At 42.7% G+C, this 10,014-nt stretch overlaps 1 long non-coding RNA gene across 1 annotated transcript; it reads right to left on the bottom strand.

Moving 5' to 3' along the window:
• Positions 1-3,003: 3,003 nt before the first annotated feature.
• LOC140856047 (uncharacterized) lies at positions 3,004-3,935 on the bottom strand. Its single transcript, XR_012139457.1, has 2 exons — positions 3,545-3,935; positions 3,004-3,346 (listed from the first exon to the last, which is right to left on the bottom strand). It is a non-coding gene; the product is annotated as an uncharacterized lncRNA (long non-coding RNA).
• Positions 3,936-10,014: the final 6,079 nt, after the last annotated feature.

Raw genomic sequence — 10,014 nt, 5'->3', positions numbered from 1 at the left:
ATAAATCTGCCACTAGTGTTTAGACAATTACATGGTCTGGAATGTTTTGTTTAGTTCTATAAGCAAACCACGATCATTTCTTGTAAAAATTTAATATATGGTACTCTGTCATACCATCTATAATATTCCACTCATAATGGTATTGGTAGAATATTAATTTTGTCTATATTAGTTCCTTTCTTCAATTATCATATCTAAAATGGTTGTGCTGGGGTAATAGTATTTTTGTGGATTTTTTTAATTTTGATTTTATTTATTTCTAGCCCTATACCTGATTCGCTGGTTTCATTTTCACTACTTTGTTTATCTATATTATCTTCACCATCTTGTTCTAATACGCTATTGTTTTTCTTTTTGATGATTATTCTGGTGTGTCTAAGACAGTTTGGAAGATCTCAATTGCATCAAGTCTTTTGTTTATTTCTTTCATTATATCAGATTCTATTAATTGAGTTATGTGTTTCTTTGGAATTTCATGAGGTTTAAATATGAGGGTTTCTTCCTTTTGACTTGTAATTTCTTATTTTTTATCTCTAATTAGTTTTTTACTCTAATTAATTGGTCTTATATGTTTTTAGATTTTGATTAGTAAAATTATTCTATTCTATTGTGTTTTTAATGTCTCTCCCATTGGAGGAATCTTGGGGGTAAGATTTAATTTGAAAGGTGAAGCAGTTACTTGAATATCCCTAACTGGAATTTTTATTTCTTGCAAGGTGGATGAATCCTTTCTATCACCCAACCTTTACCATCTTGCCAAGGTATTATTATTTTGTTTTTTAACATATTGATTTCTTTGGTTTTATTTTTTTAAGCGTCAAACCATTCAAAAAAGTGTATTTACGTTTGTGTGTTTCTCAAGAATTCATAATATTCTTCCTGTATTTTATCTCTCTATTTTCTGAAAATGATTCGCAGAATTTTCTCCTTTTTTCTTTATTTTTTTTCAAAAAAAATTCTTCTCTTAGTATCTTCTTGTTTATTTCATATTCTTTAGATATGACACATATTTCAGAATCTCTATTTTCTATCATTTGTGAATAAGTAAGAGATATTGGTGGAGATTGGTTGATATTTTCTTCATATTGGGTTTGGTGAATTTTTTGTTCATAATTTATTCCACTAAGGCAAGTAGATATTGATGTAGAACAAGTATTCCTATGAGGGTTTATTGGAGCATTTGTCTGAGTATCTAACCTATAACTATTACTTCTAAGCCTTGATCTTTGAAACTTAATTGTATTATCTCCTTTTGGATGAGTAGTGATAGTTTCTAGCTTACTATTTTCTTGCCTAGTTGTTGGAACTGCTTTCTTTAAAAAGCTAGTCTTTAGAAAGAGTTATTGGATCCCAAATTAAGATTTTTGGAATATAAACATTTCTTTATTTGGATTTGTTTGAAAGTAGTCAGTCTTTCCAAATGTTCTGTTGACTATGGTCCAAGGTGTTTAAGGTTTTGTAATATATTTGATATATTATTGCTACAGGATATGATCCGAAAAGCACCTTTACTCCATGAAGTCTGACTTCTAATTCTAAGCCTTTTAGGATATTTTTGTCTTTAATTTTGACTGTCAAGTCATTATTGCAATTAAAGTAAACTGATCTTTCATAAAGGCTAGATTCTACCATGCCTAAAAGGGAATCTCGAAAATCAATAAACCTGCCATCCCTTAAACATAGGAGAATAGTAGTATTAAGCTCTTTCCTAATTAAAGGTTTAATAGCTACTTAGACTAATCCTATGTGAATGAATTCAGCTGCTCTGATATGTCAGTCTTAACAGAAGAATTAGTGGGACCTCTCAATATATGCTTCCTTTCTTCTGTACAGAAAAACATTGTGAGTTTATTAAAATCCCATACAATTGACCCCAAAGTGGAGAGCCACTGGACTCCCAGGACAACATCACAACATCCTAAAGACAATCATCACATCTATTTTGAAACATGTGTTCTGTATCTGCCATTGGAACCCTTTAACTTATGTCGTGATCAATATCTGACTTCCATCTTCCATAGAGACTTGCAAAGAAGCAGTTTGGTCCAATTTGCATCTCAGTCTTTGAGCTACTTTCTCATCTAAGAAGTTATGCGTGCTACCACTGTCAATATATGCAGTGGCTTTTTGTTGTAATACTCAGTAACCCGCATAGTATGATAGGCCGAAATGCCAGCTAATGCATGAATAGAAATGTGAGGAGTATCAAGCGCACATTCAACCTCATAGTGAGACACCTCTTCTTCTAAATCCAAGGGTACTTCTTCTTCTTCTTCCACTTCTAGAAGGTAGAGTTGAGCTTTTTTGTGTTTGAAATGATGGCCAAGGGTATAAGATTCATCACAGAGATAACACAACCCTTTAGCAATTCTCTCATTCATTTCAGCTACAGATAAGAGTTTAAACTCAGTGGAAGGTAGGCTGGGTTTTGGTAAGACAGGGGGTCTGGTGGGTTTCTGGTTTCAATAAGTGGAGCTAGGTATTGTGTTGGAAAATTAGTGTTTGAATGACCGTGGGAGTTTTATGACAAGTTTGGGTAAAGCCACAGTGTTTGGGTTTAAATTCTAATTTCTGGAGTTGAAAAAGGGTGTGGGTTGGGGAAGGTTTGAATGAGGCTGGACAGCTTCATATAGTTTGACAAGAGTATAAACTTGCCTAACAGTTTTGGGTTGAAACATACGCACATGAATCTGGGTATCAAATCTCATTCCAGAAACAAAACAACTAACTAAATATTCCTCAGGCAAACTAACCCTGGTCAACACTACATCAAATTGATTGTGATACCCTTAACAGACCCAGTTTGTTGTAAATTCTTTAAGTCAGACATGGGATCATCATAAACTTCTCTAAATCTATCACTCATAATTTTGACATAATCACTCCAGAAGGGCAAAAAAGTAGTCAGCAAAGATTTGACAAATGCATGATGCCATTGGAGACCCTTTCCATCCAAATGGATGGAGGCCAATCTCACTTTAATGTTTTCAGGAGTGTTATCAATGAAAAAAAATTGATCACATTTATAGAGCCACTCCTTCACATTATCACACTAAAACGAGAAAAATCCACTTTAGAAAGTCTGGTAGAGTAAGAATAAGAAGACCCTGAAGTATGAGCAGAGTTACCAAAAGAACCAAAATGGAAATCATCCTCAAGATTCTCTTTGCCATTTTGTCGAGCATTTGGTGTGCCCCCGAAGTTAGCATTTGATCCTCGATATGAGAAATATTAAGGATAAGCTCCTTCATAGCCCCAAACATTTGTTCTAGCTTCTCATCCATGGTGGTAATTCGTTTGTTCCAAGCTTCTTCAACATCCCTAATGGCGACATTGTGTCGAGTTCCTTCAGCCATTGCGAAACCCACAGCCAAGAATTCAGTAGCTCTGATACCACTTTGATATAAAGAAAAAAAAATAAAGAACTTCTAGAATTCTAAAGTGAATTGGAAAATTTCTATCAGAATATGCAGGAGAATTAAGAAAATGGAGAATAATTCCTGAGTTTATTCTGATTTATGAGAGAAAGGTTACAGAGAATTACAGAGAGAAGAAAATGGTGGAATTGAGAAGTATTGGAGGTATTTTGGTACTAATCGAAAACGTGGGAAGAAGACTCTAAACCACGCCAACTACCAAGCATATGCCTTAGGTCATTTGGACCTAACAGAGGCCTTCCCTTCTCATTCCATGCATCCCCCCATGGGTATCATCACAATAGGACAAAAGAAAGAGGGGAAGAGGTGGAGGGAAGAGAAAAGGTAGCAGAAGAGCGAAGAAGTTACTGCCGCGTGCCCAGCTTTAGCCTGCAGGTGCTTGCACCCTCCGCGCACATTCGACCCCGCCTCGACCTCCGACCTGGCGTCGGCCTTCGCTCTACCTTGGCTATTGAACCCAGAGTGCGCGGCCTTATCACATCATAAAACAAACCTCTCTCGTACTCTCAGCTATAGTCTGTCAGTTTATATTATTAATAAATAGAGCCCACCGTACATCATGAGATGATAATATTGAACATAATTTTCAAAAATATTTAATAAAAAATAAAAATTCTAGCAATTCTGTAACAATCTGACCAGTAGACAGAATAACAGGCAACCGACCGTAAAAGATTATAACTAACAAATTATTAGCAGACAGATAGCCTATCTTGACGGCCTACGATCCAGATGCTTAAGCCTAACAAACTCTGGTTTCCAATTATAAGAAGGAGAAAAAGAGGAAACCCCAGGTATGTGACTACTTTGTCTCTTATGTTCATTCTTCTATTGAGCAGCAAACTGATTTGAGTGTCGAAGAATTTCTGTCGGAGCCAACTTCGATAGAAATTTTTTTGCAGGTCTCATCCCCAACGGCCCGGTGCTCCACCGATTTCAGTCATTCCGATGCTCGATAAAATTCTGCACCAACAGATTGACGTTAGAAGAAGGAGCCTCATCCCCATTCGAAGAAGCATTGATCGAAAGTAGAGTAGCAATGGTGCCCAAAAAAAATATCCTTTCATCGCTCTAACACCACTACCTCTCGACAGATGGAAGGCAAGGCCAACAACTAGGTGCAGCCATCACAGGTAGAAATCCCTCCCTCCGCCATCTCAGCCAACGGTGGTGACGGCACACAAGTTTAACTTGCTTTTTCAGCAAATTTAAAATCTGACAACCAGAACAAAGAAAGGTAAGAACGAAAGTCCCTCGTGCATCCGTCTTCAGCCTCGGCCAAGGCCACCCATGCATGGCCGTCCACGCTCTACGCGGAGAACAGGTGCCACGATATTCCCTCGTTGATTCTCGATTTGCGTGTGTTATGGGAATTGCCGTGGGCCACTTGTACCTGGCACCTCCCTTCTTGTTCCACCCTACCGCAAATGACAGAAAGGATGGGAGGAAAAAAAAGAGGAGGAATGGGCTTCTTCCTCTGGTCCCATCCTGTCACCAGTGACGCCAAAAAGAAGAAGAAGAAGAAGAAGAAGAAAGGGAGAGGAAAAGGAGGGAAGGAAGCGAGAGAGAAGCCGCAGTGGAGAGGAAAAAAAGCACTGGCGGTCACCGACCTTCCTCATGTGCACGCACGCCTCCGCCGTCGCCGGGGGCGGCGGAAAAAATCACTGGCGGTCACCGACCTTCCTCATGTGCACGCACGCCTCCGCCGTCGCCGGAGCCGGCTCCGCCGCCCCCGCGCGACCTCTCCCGGCTCCGCCACCCCCATGCGACCTCTCCCGGCTTCGCCTCCGTCGTCTGTCGACGCCAGTTCGGCAGCCCGCAAGCAAACCAGTGCCTCCCACGCACCTGTGCGCATCGAGCCCCGCTGGATGGGCGCCCCCGCTCCTCTCTGAAGCCCCCCTTCCGGCCAATGATGCCTGCGTGCACTCCTCTCTGGCCGACGCCTCCACCACGTGCTACCCTCCTATCGATGCCTCCTCGTCGAGTGCCCTTCGACCGACGTCCCCTCGATATGTGTCCTTCGGTCGATGCCACATCCGCACACCCTTTGGCCGACTCCGCATCCCTCTGCTAGACGACACCTCCCGTGCGCTCGCATGCTTCTCCGGCGATGTCGAGGCCAGAGCGACGGTCCCCGCAAATGGCTCCATGTCCCCTGCATGCCCATGCACCTCTGACAGTTCCGAGGCCGGCATCGGTGGCCCCGGACAGCTCCCTCCGCTCGTTGGCCATAGGCTTCCCCGACGCGCGCATGCCCCATCAGTGCCAAGGCCAGCTTGGTGGTCCTGTGCCCCTCCGCACGCTCCTGTCGCACTAAGGCCAAATCGATGGTTCCGTGATTCTCGCTCGCCAAGGCCAAGCTGGTTCCTGAAAAAAAAAAAAAAAAAAGAAAAAAAAAAAAAAAAAAAAAAAAAAAAAAAAAAAAAAAAAAAAAAAAAAAAAAAAAAAACTAGATGACGACGATAAATAGGAGTGCTGCGGTCAACTCTCCATCGTCTGTTGCGGAGAATGAACATCTGTAAAACAGCATTTACACAAATCGAATTTATATCCGGCAGAGATCCTCCGATGCCTAAATCAAATAGGAAAGTTGGGGAGCAGGAGTTGAATGTAAGCAGTAGTAGAATTTTGGCCCAAAGTTGGCTTACCAACCTCATTTTCCTTATCCCATTTTATAGATGAGATTTTCGTAATCGTCGAACATGATCCCGTATTTTATGGCATTAAATCATCGGACCATAGTCACGTAGTGGATCGTTAATTTTCACTGATTGCACCGTGATATGCAGTCGGTAACCGTTCATGACGGTTATGGTAAATCTGAATTGACTGACCGACCATATGTTGGTAGAATAGACCAATGTTGGTAGAAGTCATGAGCAATCGTCGGCTAGTAATTCTGTTATGCCGATGGTCTAAGTCGTTCGCTGTCCATCGGTAGTAGTCGAATCATTAGTCGGTCAGCTGGCAATAGGTTGGTGCGGTTCACTTAGTTGGTCGATGAAGAGTCGGAACCGCATATTCAGTCGATGTAGAGTCAGAGTTGTATGTCCGGTTGGTCGGCTGTTGTTGAGTTGGAGTCGGTAGTCGGTTGACCTGAGTTATGTCTGTTTGTGGGGCCAGAGTCGGATGTCGGTCGATCTGCATCGGAGATCAGTCGGTTTATGGAGGTCGGTCGGTTTATCCCAACAGTTGCCCCCCCACTTCTAAGTCCAATGGTGAGTCACCGCGTGCATCGCCACGTGATCAGTTACCTTGGGCAAAAGGAGTTGTTGTCTGTCATGTCGAATCCCGACTCTGCCACCATATTCTCCAGAGTACGATCGATCAACTACTTTGTCATCTTTGAGCTGTCGTATCAGCAGGAAGATTTAGTGTCAGGCATCATTTGCGGAAGGTAAGCCGGCGCTAGACGTTATATCGGGAAGGCGAACCGACATCGTGCGATTTGATTCTGGCATGTAGATTTCTGTCACGTGTTTGGATGTTATTGGGTCGGAGTTGTATACGCGGATGGAGGTGACGTGGATTAATCTGGTGCAAGTGTGTCGAACTGTCGGATCGATGATGGGTCCGGATGCTACCACGTATCGTCATCTGGTGTTGTCTCGATCTGGCCTCTTTCATTTGAACCGTTGGACGTTCCTCTATATAAAGGGCTACTGTCAGTCAGGTATTTACCTTGCTGTTGTCTCTTCTAGCGGGAGAGCTCTATCAGAGAGCTGTTCTCATGTGAAAACATTCCTTGTCATTTTTTTTTTTTAAATTCCCTTGAATCTTTGATAGTTCTTTCGATGGGCGAGATTCTCGTAGGGGGTGGTTGGTCGGAGATTCTGGCCAACGACTCCCTGTCGGGCCCGAAAGTTCTCTCATTCTCGGGTCTGACTGTGGTTGGTTTCGAAATCGGCATTGTGCTTCGGGCCATCGTCAGTTTTTCACTCTTGGTATCAATGGTGTGATCAACGACCCATTACTGTATATCCCGCATCCCCATCTCAGCTGCAAGGTCATCTTCGGTGGTGGGCGAAAATTTGAAGCCCTCCTTTAGCTCTTATACAAGGAGGATGTGGTCATCAATCAGATGAGACTCTCTCTGTTCCCGTATGAGTGGGTCAAGCTGTTGATATGGTTGGTCGAGCAATATGATCGATCAATCATCTTCACAGCTCAACTTGAGTCGTATCGTCTCCCAAACTGGAAGGTGGAGTTTATCGAAGAAGCCGATTCAAGATGGGCTCGCCGATTCTTCAGTGAAACGAAGGGCGGTGATGAAGATTAGTCGATATTTTCTTTGGTTTCTCTTTTTGTAAAGAAAGATGTAATTGGACTTCGGTCCAATTTTGTAATCTCTCTTTTTTGATGATGAAAGAAGTATTTCTGTTCTGAAATACTCCTCTGTATCGTCGAGTCTGCAATGTCTGTTTGTAGAATAATCTCTGAATGTAGATCTTAAATCCAACCATTTTGCAAACTTTGTAAAATCTACTAGTCGTATAGTTTCCGACGTATTTAGTTAGGATAACAATGGTAAGTCGAATATCCATTACCCGAAGCTTGATCGGATTTATACGTCGTATTATTTGATAATCAGTGGCAAGCCGATATCCCTCAACTGATCGTGGCCATGTCGGTATAGTTTCAATCTGACCTTGGTCGTCTTGGCATTTTACCTTTCTTAGTTGATACTAAGTCAGTAAATTAGCCAGTTGCTTCAATGGAGAGCCGACTATGAGCGCAGTACGCTTTTGTGGAGAAAGTCTGCATCGTCGGTGTTGGCCTCCAGTTGTAGTCGATTAGTCGGCTCTGCAAGGGAACCGGAATGTAATGGGTGTCAAGATAGTCGATCCTCTGACTTTTACAGTGAAAGTCAAAGAATATTCGATGTCGAGATAGTCGATCTTTTGACTTTTATAGTGAAAGTCGAAGTATATTCGGTGTCGAGATAGTCGATCCTCTGGCTTTTATAGTGAAAGCTGAAGTATATTGGTATCGCTTTAAAATCATAGTCGGACGTCGGTTTTTGCAAGAAGATCAAAATATAGTTGACATAAAGTAGTCGATTCTCCAAATAGTTACATTCGGAAGGAAGTCGAGTAGGATAAAACATCCGTCATGCTTTTATTAGCTAATTGTCGAAACAACAATAGCATCATCGTGAGGAGTTTGAATTCCGAACATCCTCTTCTAAAAAAGTTATTACATTGAGTTGTTGTCATTTTGCCGACTCTTCTTCGGGAGTTATTTCTCAGTTCAGTCGTCCGGAGATCATATTGATGACTCCCGCAATCGGCTGATTATTTACAGCTTCCTCGTCGGCTGAAGGTTGAGTCGACGGATCCCTCCGATATTTTTTGAGGTAGCCTCGTTGTATCAGAGCCTCTATTTCATCTCTGAGTTGGATGCATTGTTCGGTATTGTGCCGTAGTCACAGTGAAACCGACAATACTTCTTTCGATCGTGGTTCTTTCATTTTCATCGATGGAGGGTGTTATAGATATTCCGCCCTTCGATCTCCATGAGGATCTGTGCACGAGGAGTAGAAAGAGGGGTATAGGAGTCATACCTATTATATGTCGGCCTTGGACTCCGTCGTTGGGGTGAGGCTTGCTTATTAGTCGGGGGCCTACTTGATTGGGCCAGAGCCCCAATCTTCTTTTGCTTCTTCTTCTGACCTTTGCTTTCGATTTGATGCCGGTCAGAGGCTCCTTCGTCCGCACGCATGTATTTACACACGCGCTCCAAGAGTTTAGCATACATCCGAAGGTGAGTCTTATCCAGTGAATATGCGAATCGAGACCCCCTCAGATCTCTTTTTATGGTCGATATAGCCATGTCTTTATTGAAGTCCCTGACCTCAAGTGTGGCCGCATTAAATCGGGCCACAAAATCCTAGAGTGTTTCGGTCTCTCTTTGTTTGATCGAGAAGAGACTATCTGAGGTTCGTGATGGCCTCCGATTGGTACTGAAGTGGGCCACGAAAGAATGTTCAGCTATCTGAAAGAGTGGATGCTTCTCGATCGAAGTCTGGAGTACCAAGCTCGAGTAGCTTTCCGAACTATGATCGGAAAGTCGATGCATAGAAGGACGTCGGTTGCCCCTTGAATTGTCATGAGAGCCTTATAGCTCTCAAGGTGATCGACTGGGTCAGTGGAACCATCATAGGGTTCCACGTGTCTTGAACTGAGTCAGGATCAATTCGTCCAGGACATGTCGAGAGAAAGGTTGGGCGGTATGGAAATCAAAATCGTTTGAAAATTTCTGACCATCCACCCGTAGTTGGGTAAGTCGGCAGTCAATTTTCTCGAACTTACATTCATAGTCTTCGACGCTGGTGGTGGGAAACTCTAAAGGTTGAACCTCTCGATGAGTTAGAGGGGGAAGCAGACGGTGTTTGCGGTCGCTTTCCCTTCCTTGCTCGATTCAATTGAAAAGGAGTGGGGCACCGTGAATGGTGGGTGGCACATCGAGAGCGTCGCGAGTGTCGCTGTTCGTCTTGATAAGAGAGCTGAGACAGTCGCTCTGATGAAGGAGACTGCCGTGGATGACGGGTGGTTGTGCCTGGATGGCATCGAATGCG

The sequence above is a fragment of the Elaeis guineensis genome, chromosome 3 (genome assembly GCF_000442705.2).
Source record: "Elaeis guineensis isolate ETL-2024a chromosome 3, EG11, whole genome shotgun sequence".
Lineage (NCBI taxonomy): Eukaryota > Viridiplantae > Streptophyta > Magnoliopsida > Arecales > Arecaceae > Elaeis > Elaeis guineensis.
The sequence above is the reverse complement of the archived record's forward strand: the minus strand, read 5'-3'. Positions and strand labels throughout refer to the sequence as shown.